Consider the following 15360-nt stretch of genomic DNA (forward strand, 5'->3'; position numbering starts at 1 on the left):
TTGACCGTTTGCAATTTTATGCAAAAACGCCTAATTAAAGTTTGAAAAATTGTGAAAATAATTCGAAATAATTATGTAAAAGTGCTGATTATAAATATTTAATCTATTTATACTTATTTAATATGTATTCCGGCCTTTTACAATATCAAAAATTAAATTGGAAAAAGTTGATGTTTCCATAAGCATACATGCAAAATGGTCAATGGCAACAGTGCTTATCTGTAAACAATACACACACAAATATGTTATGTACATGTACACAGACGCACACATTGGATTCCTACGGGCTTGAGAGTTCGGTCAAACGTGCTTCGTACGACAAACGTCCTTACGTACGGCACACGTCGGTGGGTAACTGCCGCATAACTCGATTTCCAATTTTTGTTCTGCGTGATATTTCAGTTTGACGTTTGCACAGATGCTTTACATTGTCGCAACGTATCCTTATTTCGGTTGGGGCAAAAACACGTCGGTTGTTTGCGTGCGCTTAAAAACGCAGTGCGGTTTTATTAGGTTGGCTTGTAAGTGCAACCAAGTAAGGGAGGTAAGCTGTCAAAAATTTTCCACAAAAACCCAAATCAACGGAGCCACTCTGTGGACCGGAAATTGATCTAGATAGATATCATTACTTGAGTGCACCGCTGAGTATTTTGGATCCACTCAACGTGTTTATTCGGCTATCTGACAGTTCTTTGGCACACTAAAGGGTTGGTTATGAGCACAATTTTTCATCTTAATATTTTAGTGAAGTGTGAAAAATAGTTTAAAAAGTACTTTTCTTAGAATTTAAGAATCGGTAATTATTTCGTTTATCAACTCGCCGTTCATAGAACAAATTTTTTGTCACTCAACTGTCGGAAACTTTTTTAAAACGTATCAACAAAAATAGTGTTCGCTGAAAGCCAATGAGACTAAATTAAAATTATTTGAAAACTAGTAAGGAAGTCGGGTGAAGCCGAAGATTACATATCCAGCTGTACACTTGAAATGCTGTTGTTGTTTATTTTGTGTGCTTAATAGGCTGCGCAATAATACATATACATACATATGGTTCCATTCTGAACTAATATTCGTTCAGGAGGAGCAAAAAGGATACAGAGGCTAACACCAATGACCTTGGACGGGTAATAATGTAGTTTTCCTTCAGATATGGGGATTTCCATGGCTCCCGAAACATTGAAAATTGCTTAGACAAAAAAGGGGCGGTGCCACACCCATTTTGAAAAATTTTAGTGTTTTCCAATTTAATGTTACAATTCTATTTAGAAAGTAAAATTCTATTGATACAAAGCCCTTTTCGCTAAGATGTAATCCTTTATATAAAAGTGGGCGTTGTCTTTAACCGATCGCGTCAATTTTTTCTAGAAATATTTCCTGCTATAGGGAAAATTTGTGTACTCAATTTTATTACGATCCGTTAATTTTTCTTCGAGTTATGGCTCCCGAAACATAGAAAATTGCTTATTCATAAAAGGGACGGTGCCACGCCCATTTTTTTTTTTTTTTTAATTTGAAGTTTTTCCTATTTATTGTTATAAATCCACTTGGGAAATGAAATACCATATATATGGCTCTTTTTTGCAAAGATATAGCGTATTTTATTCGTCCACGACCCTTTTAAAAATCTTTTATATAAAAGTAGGGGTGGTCCTTAACCGATTTCGTTAATTTTTCTTCAAAGCATTCCTTATAATAAAGGCAACCTCTTTGCCGAAATTTGTTACGATAGGTTTAACGATTTTTGATTTCTGATTAATAATATTTGTAAAATTGATTTTATCACAAAAAAAAAATGTTTTCAAATTTTTATCAAGAGTTTCAATATCAGTCCACACGTCAAATTTCAACATTCTAGGTGTATTATTTACTAAATAATCAGCTTTTTTGTGTTTTCCAAATGTTATATATATAAAAAGTGGGCGTGGTTATCATCCGATTTCGTGTATTTTCAATACCAATCTATTCTGGGTCCAGATAAGCTCGTGTACCATATTTGGTGAAGATATTTCAATATTTACTCAAGTTGTCGTGTTAACGAACAGACGGACGGACGGACGGACATGGTTCAATCAAATTTTTTTTCGATACGGATGATTTTGATATATGCAAGTCTATATCTATCTCGATTCCTTTATACCTGTACAACCAACCGTTATCCAATCAAAGTTACAATACCCTGTGTACAAGTACAGCTGGGTATAAAAATAGCATACCAACAAAAGCAATACGCGTTACCTACTTTAGGAATAAAATGAAAAAAGAACTGAATAAGGCGAAGAACAAAATTAAATTAACAAAGGAGAAAGACTAATAGAGAAAATAAAACAATAAAATTGCATCAAACATGTGAAGCGGCTAACGGAAACGGATCAACGTGAACAAGAGCAAAAAAGAGAGAAAACAAAGCCAATGTGCGCAATAAAAGAGCACAAAAGAGAAATGAGCAAAATAGATAGTATTTTGAAACATCATAAAAAACAATGAAATGTCAAAAATGCAAACAATGAATAAAAAGAAAAGATCTGAAAATATATAAAAAAAATTTAAATAATCAAAGATTTTTTGAACTTACAATTTCGCTTAAGCCTTCGCTTGCGGGTTCAAAACTATCAGCAATGTTGGTGTGAATACCGAACGCTCTATTACAATACAAAAATATATACACACACACCCCTTATAAAACAACCAACACAAATATGGTACAGCAACGAAAATGAAACGAAAACACAACCGGCCAATTTCAAGTGAGGCAAAGAACTAAAAATGTAGCAAGCAGTAAATTTTTAACAGACTGGCTGTTGTCGGCTGTCGCCGATGATTAAACTCGATTGCTCGTTTATAAAAGTTTCTCGTATAACGATGTCGATTTTTCCTGGAAACATAATACGAAGTAATTTTGGATTACGTATGGTTCTAGAAATTGGACTAATATATCGACTATAACCTTTTACTAGCCGTTCGTATCTCAGATATGAAATAAGTAATTAGGTCAGGGCATATGTAAGACTATGTTATGTTGCACACGAGTATGTGGAACGTATGTGGATTGTGTGCGTACGTGCAAATTAATGAATGGCTTTATCCGCAAGCAAGTCGTTTGACAAGTTTTGAGGAGAACTATTACGTTGAGAGTATATGGGTACATATTTACATACATACGTATTTACATGTACTTATGTAAAACATATGTATTTCAACATATATATAATGTCAATAAAAAAAAATATTTTTTTAACAAAATATTACTTTTCCTAAATAAAAGACCTGAAAAGTTTATTTTTTTAAAATAAGAAATACAAATAGTAAATAAATAAAAAACTAATAAAAAGTATAAAAAGTACATATAATGAGTATAGTAACTAATAATAAAAATATATATATATAATATAAGGGAAAAAAATTAGAAAAAAAATGTTGTTAAAAAAATTATAAAATAAAAAAATTACAAAAAAATAAAACAAAATTATAATAAATTAAAAAAAAAACAAGAGGAAAACCTTTTCTATTTCGTTTAATTAGTTTTTGTATTTTTTTTTTTTTTTTATATTCTGTTTTTATAATTTTTTAATTTATTTCTATTTTATTTTTAAATAATTTTTTAGTATATTTTTTTTTTTAATTATTTTTTTTAATATATTTTTTTTAATATATCTTTTCAACATTTTTATTTCAAACCTTTTTATGTATAATTTTAAATTTTTTATTTTATACCACAGCAGTTTCGGACAGCAACTTTATGCTGATCTTCCCCGCAGGTATGGATCGGTTTGGTTTCTTGCGACAGCCAAGCGGTTTCAAATCGCTTAGCTCTTACTCATTCAATTGTGAACTAACACTAAACTTACGCCGATGCCTTCAAGAGGTGACCTAACAGGACCGTGTACACTTCACTTGGGTCCCGGGACACAGGGAAAGTATTGCAGACGAACTTTCTGTGCAGGCCTGGACAAAGTATGTTTTTTCTGACGAAGAACGCTAATGCTAAAAAAGTCAAGCCAAAGGATACATGGCTAAAAACTCCAAAGTGTCTGAGTTCTAACCAAATTTGGGAAAAATGGGATCATAAGAGATCCCAGACGAACTTTATGTGCAGGTCACGACAAAGTAGATTCTTCCTTACAAAGAACGCCAACCGCTAATACTAAACGTCAAGCCAACGATAGATGACTACAAACCCAGTGTCGGACTTCTAATCAAATTTGGCAAAACTGGGATCTTAATAGATCCCGGTACGTTTGCCCTGAGTAGGGATAAAATGTCCACCCTAGTTGGAGTACAAGGCTGTAGAATTGTAAAAATGACGAAGAGTATGAAAAGGTGCATCATCTAAAATGCAACTCTCTGGCGCCTAGTGGTGCCAGACAGCGGTGCCAAGGAGCTCACTTTCTGGATAATCTACGCCAGGTCGTGGATTGCGACATCAAATAATCAGTTACTAGATATGGTTTGAAGACGAAAGGTGTCCTTGTAGTGTTACAACGGGCCTCCTGACATTGACCTATGTATGCTCTCGTAAATATCCAACGAAAAATTACTATGAAAATAATGGAAGAAAGTATATACCGGAACATACAAATTTATCAGAATCGGAATCGATCAATCGGAAGTTTCGACGTATCAAATGAAAAGTGAAGTCCACTCTCGACGAACAAAAATCACACTCAATTAATGCGGCAGTTACCCACCGACGTGTGCCTTACGTAAGGACGTTTGTCGTACGAAGCACGTTTGACCGAACTCTCAAGCCCGTAGGAATCAATGTGTGCGTCTGTGTACATGTACATAACATATTTGTGTGTGTATTGTTTACAGATAAGCACTGTTGCCATTGACCATTTTGCATGTATGCTTATGGAAACATCAACTTTTTCCAATTTAATTTTTGATATTGTAAAAGGCCGGAATACATATTAAATAAGTATAAATAGATTAAATATTTATAATCAGCACTTTTACATAATTATTTCGAATTATTTCCACAATTTTTCAAACTTTAATTAGGCGTTTTTGCATAAAATTGCAAACGGTCAAAAATTAGCGCACAAAAGTTTACTAGGCAACTCTGTCTAGTGAGAGAGCGATCAGCTGACACGTTCTTACGGAAAAAATCAAAATTGTTTTGATTTCTACGTTCCGGGCTACGTACGTACGGGCGTTGCACGTCGGTAAGTTTTCGTTTACATTGCACACTCATAAGATAGGTCGTGTCAGCTGACACGTTTTTTCTACGTACGTTCGTGGGTAACTGCCGCATAAGGTTGACTATGGCATGGTACTTACTTACTTAATTGGCGCTTAACCATTTAAACCATATATCAGGACGGGTACGATAAGTGACTTGTAGAGTATGATTTTCGTTTGCCGAGAGAGGACTTTACTTTTCAATTGCCTACCTAGTTCAAAGTAGCATTTATTGGCAAGAGTGATTCTTCGCCGGATTTCAGAGCTGATTTTGAAGTCTTGATGCTGGTTCCCAAATAAACGAAGTCTTTTACTATTTCGAAATTATGGCTGCCAACAGTAGCGTGGTTACCAAGGCGCATATGCGCTGACTTTTTGCTCGATGACAGCAGGTACTTCGTTTTGTCCTCATTCACCATCAAACCCATGTTTACCGCTTTTTTTCAGTTTGGAGTAAGCAGAACTAACAGCTCGGGTGTTTAGGCCGATGATATCAATGTCACCAGCATACGCCAGTAATTGCACACTTTTATAGAATATTATTCCAGAGCGGTTAAGTTCTACAGCTAGTATAATTTTCTCCAGCATCAAATTAAAGAAATCGCACGATAGGGGGTCACCCTGTCTGAAACCTCATTTAGTTTCGAACGGCTCGAAGAGGTCCTTCCCAATTCTGACTGAGCTGATAGTGTTGCTCAACGTCATTTTGCACAGCCGTATAAGTTCTGCGGGGAAACCAAATTCAGACATAGGGGCATATAGGCAGCTCCTTTACAGCTGTCGAAGGTGGCTTTAAAATCGACGAAGAGGTGATGTGTGTCGATTATTTTTTCGCGGTTTTTTTTTTCTCAAGATTTGGCGCATTGTGAAAATCTGCTCGATGGTAGATTTACCAGGTCTGAAGCCGCACTGATAGGGTCCAATCAGTTGATTCACGGTGGACTCCAATCTTTCGCACAATACACTTGACAGGACCTTATATGCGATATTAAGAAGGCTGATTCCGCGATACTTGGTGAAGTTTGCAGTATCCCCCTTCTTGTGGACTGGACAAAGAACACTTATGATTCCAATCGTCGGGCATGCACTCGTCCGCCCATATTTTGCGAAGAAGCTGATACATGCCCCTTACCAACTCCTCGCCGCCGTATTTGAATAGCTCCGCAGGCATTCCATCAGCGTCCGCGGCCTTGTTGTTTTTCAATCTGGTTATTGTTTTTGTTCCAAGGTCCTTTCAAGTGTATTGTGCGAAAGATTGAAGCCCACCGTGAACCGGCTGATTGGACCTTATCAGTGCGGCTTCAGACCTGGTAAATCTACCATCGACCAGATTTTCACAATGCGCCAAATCTTGGAAAAAAACCGTGAAAAGAGAATCGACACACATCACCCCTTCGTCGACTTTAAAGCCGCCTTCGACAGCACGAAAAGGAGCTGCCTATATGCCGCTATGTCTGAATGTGGTTTCCCCGCAAAACTTATACGGCTGTGCAAAATGACGTTGAGCAACACCATCAGCTTAGTTAGAATTGGGAAGGACCTCTCCGAGCCGCTCGAAACTAAACGAGGTTTCAGACAGGGTGACCCCCTATCGTGCGATTTCTTTAATTTGATGCTGGAGAAAATTATACTAGCTGCAGAACTTAACCGCTCTGGAATAATATTCTATAAAAGCGTGCAATTACTGGCGTATGCTGGTGATATCATCGGCTTAAACACCCGCGCTGTTAGTTCTGCTTACTCCAAACTGGAAAAAAAGCGGTAAAGTTGGGTTTGATGGTGAATGAGGACAAAACGAAGTACCTGCTGTCATCGAGCAAAGAGTCAGCGCATACGCGCCTTGGCAACCACGCTACTGTTGGCAGCCATAATTTCGAAATAGTAAGACTTCGTTTATTTGGGGACCAGCATCAACGCTAGCAACAACATCAGCACTGAAATCCAGCGAAGAATCAATCTTGCCAATAAATGCTACTTTGGACTAGGTAGGCAATTGAAAAGTAAAGTCCTCTCTCGGCTAACGAAAATCATGGCGATGGCGAGTACCGAAGAAGATTTAATGATGAGCTGTACGAGCTATACGCAGACGCCAATTAAGTAAGTAAGTAAGTATTGCTTTTCTTACTTCGTCATAATCAGGTGGGGTGAAATTTATTCCATCATCATCTCTGTGTGGTAAATCATTGTCTCCATTTAGCAGAGCAGAGAAGTGTTCCCTCCTTGATCTAAGTACTCTCTGGACATCAGTTACAAGGCCGTTTTCGTTCTTTCAGGAGTTTGCCCCGGTCTTAAAACCTTCAGTCTGTCGCCGAATTTTATGGTAAAATTTTCGGGCGTTATTCCTGGTCGCTAGTAGCTCAAGCTCCTCGCACTCACGCCGTTCTGCCTCTGCTTTTTTCTTCCTGAAAAGGCACCGTCTTTTCTTTCGGTTGCAACGCGGCTTTCTTCATCGTACTAGTTGTTTTTCCGTGGCCGCCGGTAACCAATTTTTTCCTCGGCGGCAGTACGAAGTGTTTTGGAGATATGCTCCACTGCTCCTGTATTCCTTCAGGCTGAATTTTGCTCTCAGAGAGCAGGTGTGAAAGTCGAGTTGCGAAATCGTTGGCAGTCTGTTGCGATTGCAGCCTTTCGACGTCTAGCTTTCCTTGTGTTTTTTGTTCCTTGGTTTTAGCCGCGCTGAGGCGGGTGCGTATTTTGGCTGCGACGAGATAATGGTCCGAGTAGATGTTAAGTCCTCGGATCGTGCCCACATCTAAAACATTAGAGGCATGCCGTCCGTCTATTACAACGTGATCGATCTGATTGTATTTCGATCAGGGGAAAGCCATGTAGGTTGATGTATATTTTTATGCATGAACCTCGTGCTGGATATGACCAAGTTTCGAGCACCGGCAAAGTCAGTCAGCCTCAACCATTTGGAGAAGTTTCATTGTGTAAGCTGAACTTTCCGACTGAAGGGCCAAAAACAACTTCTTTTCCCACCCTGTCGTTAAAGTCGCCAAGCACGACTTTGATATCATGGCGGAGGCAGCGCTCGTATGTGTGTTCTAATTGTTCGTAAAAAGCGTCTTTCACCTCATCGTCTTTCTCCTCTGTCTGCGCATGGGCGCAGATGAATGATATATTAAAAAATTTTGCTTTTATGCGAATAGCGGCGAGACCACAGGCGTGAACGTCAATACTTTTGCGACAAAGTCTCTCTCCCACCACGAATCCGACGCCGAAATTGCGGTTATTTGTATGGCCACTCCAATAGATGTCACAATTTTTAATCTTCTTTCTTCCTTGCTTCGTACAACGCATTTCTTGATTGGCGGTGATGTCAGATTTTGCTTTGCTGAGGACATCCACCAGCCGGGCATCTGCACCAATCCCATTCAGGGAGCGGACATTCCAGGTGGATGCCCTCAATTCATTGTCCTTCAAACGTTTGCCATGGTCGTCATCAATAGAGAGTGTTCTTTTTATCCGAGGCTTGTTGTTGCTTTTCATTGGAGTATGGTTTGACGTGGCGGGTCCCAAGCCCAGCGCACAACCCGCTCAGCTGGGGTGAAAATATTACTTTCACGTTTATATAGCGAGCCGCTTGCTCCCAGACCAAAGTGAACAGACGCTGCCGATGGAAGATCCCCCGGCTAGCTCTCAAACCGATTATGTCAGAGTGACCTAGCCAGATTGTCGCCGTCTCACATTAGCTCACCACTAAACGGATGTTTAGTGGCTACCCAGAGGATACTTGGCCGCAAGCGACCGGAAGTAGTGAGCTGCTTGAACCGCATGCAAAAGAATCGCACTGGCCATTCCCAGGTGATTGGCGGTCAGAAGCTTTCCCACTTTCGTGGACTTCTACACACGGCTCCCCCTCCCAGCTGTTTTATATGGATATGAATATGCCAAGTTTGCCATACCCTTAAGCCTCTCATCAAACTGCGGTCCTAATAAATATTATGGGTATCTATGTACATTTTTTTCGGAACTAATTAATAATTTCGTTTTGAAAATGAGAATTCAATTATCTCTACACCTCTTTTCCACATAAAGATGAGACGGTCCATGCAGTTTTCCATGGGTCAACTAGCTACATCATCAAAGGTAACAGTGGATGCGGACGCTCTGGCCCCTATTTGACAGCGAAAATAGTTTCCAATAATGCGCTTGCGTCCTTTCGACGTGTTTTGTACAAGTATGCATATTTCATATGAATTGTCAAAGTGAATGCGTATCGCAACGAATAGCACGACTTCGATCTGGCATAGCCTTCGCTATAGCTTTTAGCTCAGTTCACGAAGAAAACGCTTTTCTATTCTACTTAAACTTGGTTATGTAGGTAACTTGAGACCTCGCAATCATAGCCGGTATCTATTGGCTTGTTCACTAAATGAAAATGGTATTTGCATTTTTTTTTTTTTTTGCAGGACATTTTCAGTCATCTCTTCAACGATTGTACTCCGTTCGATATGGCTACGTCAGTGGACGGAGCAAGTAGATGCCATATGATGTTGCAAGTAATTTCCCACCTAATTATATCAGATTTTTTCGGTATAGATTCCAATGCCTGCAACGCAATCCGACTATGGGAAGCATAATAACGGTGTAGATATACTGTATTTTTGCTTAGCGTAGACCTAGAAAAGACTGCATGCATACAGAGGAGTCTTATTCTTCTCCTGCCATTTAATTATTGTACTTCTTTTGTATTTAGTTAATATTGTATTTTTATACCTTTCATGAAAATGAAATGGTATATTAATTTCACGAATCTCAAAATTGTAAGTCCTTAAAGGAAAAGAGATAGACCTATCAATAACAATACCGAAATGATCAGGATGAAGAACAGAGTTGATTTAGCCATGTCCGTCTGTCCGTCTGTATGTTTGCATGCAATATAGTCCCTCAATTTTTGAGATACATATATTGATAAAAATTTTGTGCGCGTTATATTTAGATGTCCGATTGGTATCGGAACCGGCCGGATCGGACTACTATAGCATATATACCCATTACAACCGATTTTTGAGCATTTTTGTCATATCTTGTTCAATTTATCAGATTGAAGCTTCAAACTTCACCATATACTTTCTTATATTGCACATATTGTCTGAGAAAGTGGATGAGATCGGTCGTATGTATAGCACATATCCCCCACAACCGATTGTTCAGATAAGCTTTTCGTAATTACTGGCCCATTTTAAAAGCTAGAGGCTTCAAATTTCACCGAATGCTCACGTATAGAGCTTTCATTGTTGTCTGAAAAAATTGTATAGATCGGTGGTATATATAGTATATATCTCATACAACAGATTGTTCAGAAAAGAAACTTTTCGTAATCACTGCCCCATTTTAACAGTTAGAACCTTCAAATTTCACCATATGCATTCGTATATAGCAGATATTGTTCTCTGAAAAATTCGACGAAATCGGTCGTATATATAGCATATATCCCCTTACAACCGAAGCTTCATCAAATGCTTACATATATAGCATATATTGTTGCCTGAAAAAATCATAGAAATCGGTGGTATATATATTATATACCCCATATAAACTGTCATTTGAAGCTTTGAATCCTCACACAAACTACCTAGCTATTTTTATACTCAGTTGAGCAGAGCTCACAGAGTATATTAAGTTTGATTGGATAACGGTTGGTTGTACAGGTATAAAGGAATCGAGATAGATATAGACTTCCATATATCAAAATCATCAGGATCGAAAAAAAATTTGATTGAGCCATGTCCGTCCGTCCGTCCGTTAACACGATAACTTGAGTAAATTTTGAGATATCTTGATGAAATTTGGTATGTAGATTCCTGAGCATTCATCTCAGATCGCAATTTAAAATGAACGATATCGGACTATAACCACGCCCACTTTTTCGATATCGAAAATTTCGAAAAACCGAAAAAGTGCAATAATTCATTACCAAAGACAGGTAAAGCGATGAAACGTGGTATGTGCGTTGAACTTATGACGCAGAATAGAAAATTAATAAAATTTTGGACAATGGGCGTGGCACCGCCCACTTTTAAAAGAAGGTAATTTAAACCTTTTGCAAGCTGTAATTTGGCAGTCGTTGAAGATATTATGATGAAATTGGGCAGGAACGTTACTCCTATTACTATATGTACGCTTAATAAAAATTAGCAAAAACGGAGAAGGACCACGCCCAGTTTTAAAAAAAAATTTTTTTTAAAGTAAAATTTTTACAAAAAATTTAATATCTTTACAGTATATAAGTAAAATATGTCAAAATTCAACTCCAGTAATGATATGGTGCAACAAAATACAAAAATAAAAGAAAATTTCAAAATGGGCGTAGCTCCGCCCTTTTTCAGTTAATTTGTCTAGGATACTTTTAATGCCATAAGTCGAACAAAAATTTACCAATCCTTTTGAAATTTGATAGGGGCATAGATTTTATGACGCTATTTTATGTGAAAATGGGCAAAGTCGGCTGAAGCCACGCCCAGTTTTTATACACAGTCGTCCGTCTGTCCTTCCGCATGGCGGTTAACACGATAACTTGAGCAAAAATCGAGATATCTTTACTGAACTTAGTTCACGTACTTATCTGAACTCACTTTATCTTGGTATAAAAAATGAACGAAATCCGACTATGACCACGCCCACTTTTTCGATATCGAAAATTACGAAAAATGCCATAATTCTATACCAAATACGAAAAAAGAGATGAAACATGGTAATTGGATTGGTTTATTGACGCGAAATATAACTTTAGAAAAACTCTGTAAAATGGTTGTGACACATACCATATTAAGTAGAAGAAAATGAAAAAGTTCTGCAGGGCGAAATAAAAAACCCTTGAAATCTTGGCAGGTATTACATACATAAATAAATTAGCGGATGTCCTGGGTCATCCTGGTCCACATTTTGGTCGATATCTGAAAAACGCCTTCACATATACAACTACCACCACTCCCTTTTAAAACTTTCATTAATACCTTTAATTTGATACTAATATCGTACAAACAGGTTCTAGAGTCACCCCTGGTCCACCTTTATGGCGATATCTCGAAAAGGCGACCACCTGTACAACTACCACCACTCCCTTTTAAAACCCTCATTAATACTTTTAATTTGATACCCATATCGTACAAACAAATTCTAGGGTCACCCCTGGTCCACCTTTATGGCGATTTCTCGAAACGGCGTCCACCTATGGAACTAAAGATTACTCCCTTTTAAAATACTCATTAACACCTTTCATTTGATACCCATATCGTACAGACAAATTCTAGAGTCAACCCTGATCCACCTTTATGGCGATATCCCTAAATGGCGTCCACCTATAGAACTATGGCCCACTCCGTCATAAAATACTCTTTAATGCCTTTCATTTGATACACATGTTATACAAACACATTCCAGGGTTACCCTCGGTTCATTTTCCTACATGGTTATTTTCCCTTATGTTGTCACCATAGCTCTCAACTGAGTATGTAATGTTCGGTTACACCCGAACTTAACCTTCCTTACTTGTTATTTTTTATTTATCTTAAAAATCGCTTATCGGTATGTAAATCTGTTCAATATATATTTCATATCTTATACAGCCGATTATTTGGATATTACGAATTGGATAAGATTACTGTTCAGCCCCATTCATGGAAGGTATGAAGTCTTGGGCATAGCCGAGGATAGTTCCGTCCTTACTTGTTATAACTTCCTTTAATCATAATTTCTTGAAGAAAACTGTAAGTTCTGTTCAATTAACAATCTAATTATTTTGTTTACAATATTGAACTTTAGGCCTGATATTTAAAATATTTCAAGCAAATTTTTAGTGTTGCGGTTATACATTTCTTTAGTTTTTACAATTTTAATGGAAATATGTAAAGTAGTAGTAGTAGTAGTTTGTTTTATTAAACAGAATCTTTTTACAAAGTTGATTACAATATAAAATTTTATTTTATAACTAAACTTTGGCGTAGTGCCGTCAGTTTATAAGTACTTGTAGTAAGTTTTTCTGTACATTATATAATAAAACTAGCAGACCCGGCAGACGTTGTTCTGCCCTAAATTTGGTCTATATGCATACATTTTAATAAGCTTTTTCCGTCTAACCCTGCCCTCCCCCTCTACACTTTTTCCTTATCTTTGTATTCACTCCGCCCTCCCTATTTTTCGCTTCATCGATCTCCATCTTGGTCTCATTCTATCTCTTTCTCAGACTCCTCTCTTTTCTCTTCTCTAAAGTTTTTCTAATTCTTCTTCATCTCTTATTGCCAGACCTATTTTGTTCCAGTCCCATTCCGAGTCTCAGTCCCAGTCTGTCCCAGTCCTAGTCCTAATCCCAGTCCCATTCCGTCTCTGGTCTACTTCCCGGAAAAAAGCATCGTAAATACTAATATAAGCAAATTTATATACCTAATTTCAGGCAAATCGAATAGGACGCATGTAAATAGGTATGTGGGTATTATTAATTCATGTATATATTTCGGCTTTGCATGCATACTTATCAGTTTTGCCAGGTTGATGCGACTAACGGGCCGATTCTGAGCGTTACCGGTAAAATAGTACCCAGAACATTATGTAACCGAAAATCGTTACCAGTTCTTTTATTCGCGATTCTGGCCAAAGTGGTAACGCTGTCATCATCGAAAAAATCACCAAATGTCTGTGGTGAAATTTAAAAGTTGGTTGTCTTCGCTTTACCCATGGTGGAACGATACAAAGTGGCAGCATGCCACAGCTGAATATAAACTTTTTTATTTGATTTGATAAATCAACATCCGGCGCAGTACGATTTTGACATTCGTCCATCGAATTTACAAAAACAAAGTACATGGAATTTTTATTTATGTTTGTAGGTATGTCACCATGCTGCCACCTTGTATGGTTCCGCCATGGCTTTACCGAAAATGTGTCACTCGTAGATACGAGGCAACGAATAAACGAGACGATGTGTATATACGTACATGCATGCATAAGATTTTATATAGCTATATTGTAATTTATTCTGTGAAAGTACATAATGTAAACAAATATATGATATATAGCAAGAGGCAACACTTTTTTACTATTATCTTTACTTATTTGCGCTTACAATTCTTTTTTTTCAGTTTTGCCTTTTTCTAAACAACAGCTGTTGTGTGGTTATTTCGATGTAACCACCTACTTTTCTGGGTAAAAAATTATCCGGCTACTTTCGCGGATAGAATACTAAAAGGGTGTAGAAGTTTCCACATGATTTCGTTACCGTGGTGAAGAATGTTGTTACCACACTAGAATCGGGGCGTTAATCGAATATCACAATGAAAATTACTTTAAAGCTCTCAGCAACAGCTTTCATTTGATATCCATAATACACACACATTCTAGGCGTATTCGGGTCCATGTTTTGGCCTATATCTCGAGACCCTAGTCACCCAGCGGTGTAAAACTTACTCTGTACTAAAGCACACATCAACCGTCTCAATTTTATACCCGTAATGTAAAAACACATTCTAGGTGTATCCGGGTCCATGTTTCGGCCTATATCTCGAGACCCTAATCACACAGTGGTGTAAAACTTACTCTGTACTAAAGCATACATCAACAGCTTCAATTTGATACCCATAATGTAAAAACATATTCTAGGTGTATTTAGGTCCACTTTTTGGCCTATATCTCGAAACTCTATGTAACCCATAATGTAAAAACACATCCTAGTGTTACCCTAGTCACCAATAGGTATGAAAACTACCCTGTACTAAAGCACTCATCAACAGCTTCAATTTGATACCCATAATGTAAAAACACTATCTAGGCGTTCACGGGCCCACGTTTTGGCCTATATCTCGAGACCCTAGTCACCCAGGGGTATGAAATTTACCCTCTACTAAAGCACTCATCAACAGCTTTCATCTTACATCCATATTCTATAAACACATTCTAGAGGTACTCGTGTCCACGTTTTGGCCTATATCTCGAGACCCTAGTCACCCAAAGGGTATGAAAATTACCCTCTACTAAAGCACTCATCAACAGCTTTCATTCGATATCCATATTCTATAAACACATTATAGTGGTACCTGGGTCCACGTTTTGGCCTATATCTCGAGACCCTGTGCGTAGATCGCAACCAAACCTATGTGCAATCCACCGCGTGAGGTATACGCAACTTATGTGAAAGTTTGAACAAAATCGACCGGATAGTTTTTGATTCTATAAGCCTCA

The 15360-nt window shown here is 37.8% G+C and overlaps 1 protein-coding gene across 4 annotated transcripts in view; it reads right to left on the bottom strand.

Moving 5' to 3' along the window:
• wde (windei) overlaps positions 1-15360 on the bottom strand; it is a 56382-nt gene that overhangs the window by 13457 nt on the left and 27565 nt on the right. Inside the window, exon 2 of one of the 4 annotated variants that reach the window (XM_067774771.1) lies at positions 2573-2872. The exons of the other annotated variants lie outside the window; for them this stretch is intronic. The gene's annotated coding sequence lies outside the window, so the exon portion shown is untranslated. The remainder of the gene's footprint in view (positions 1-2572; positions 2873-15360) is intronic. 4 annotated transcript variants of the gene reach the window in all.

Source organism: Eurosta solidaginis, chromosome 3 (assembly GCF_040869045.1).
Source record: "Eurosta solidaginis isolate ZX-2024a chromosome 3, ASM4086904v1, whole genome shotgun sequence".
Taxonomy (NCBI): Eukaryota; Metazoa; Arthropoda; class Insecta; order Diptera; family Tephritidae; genus Eurosta; species Eurosta solidaginis.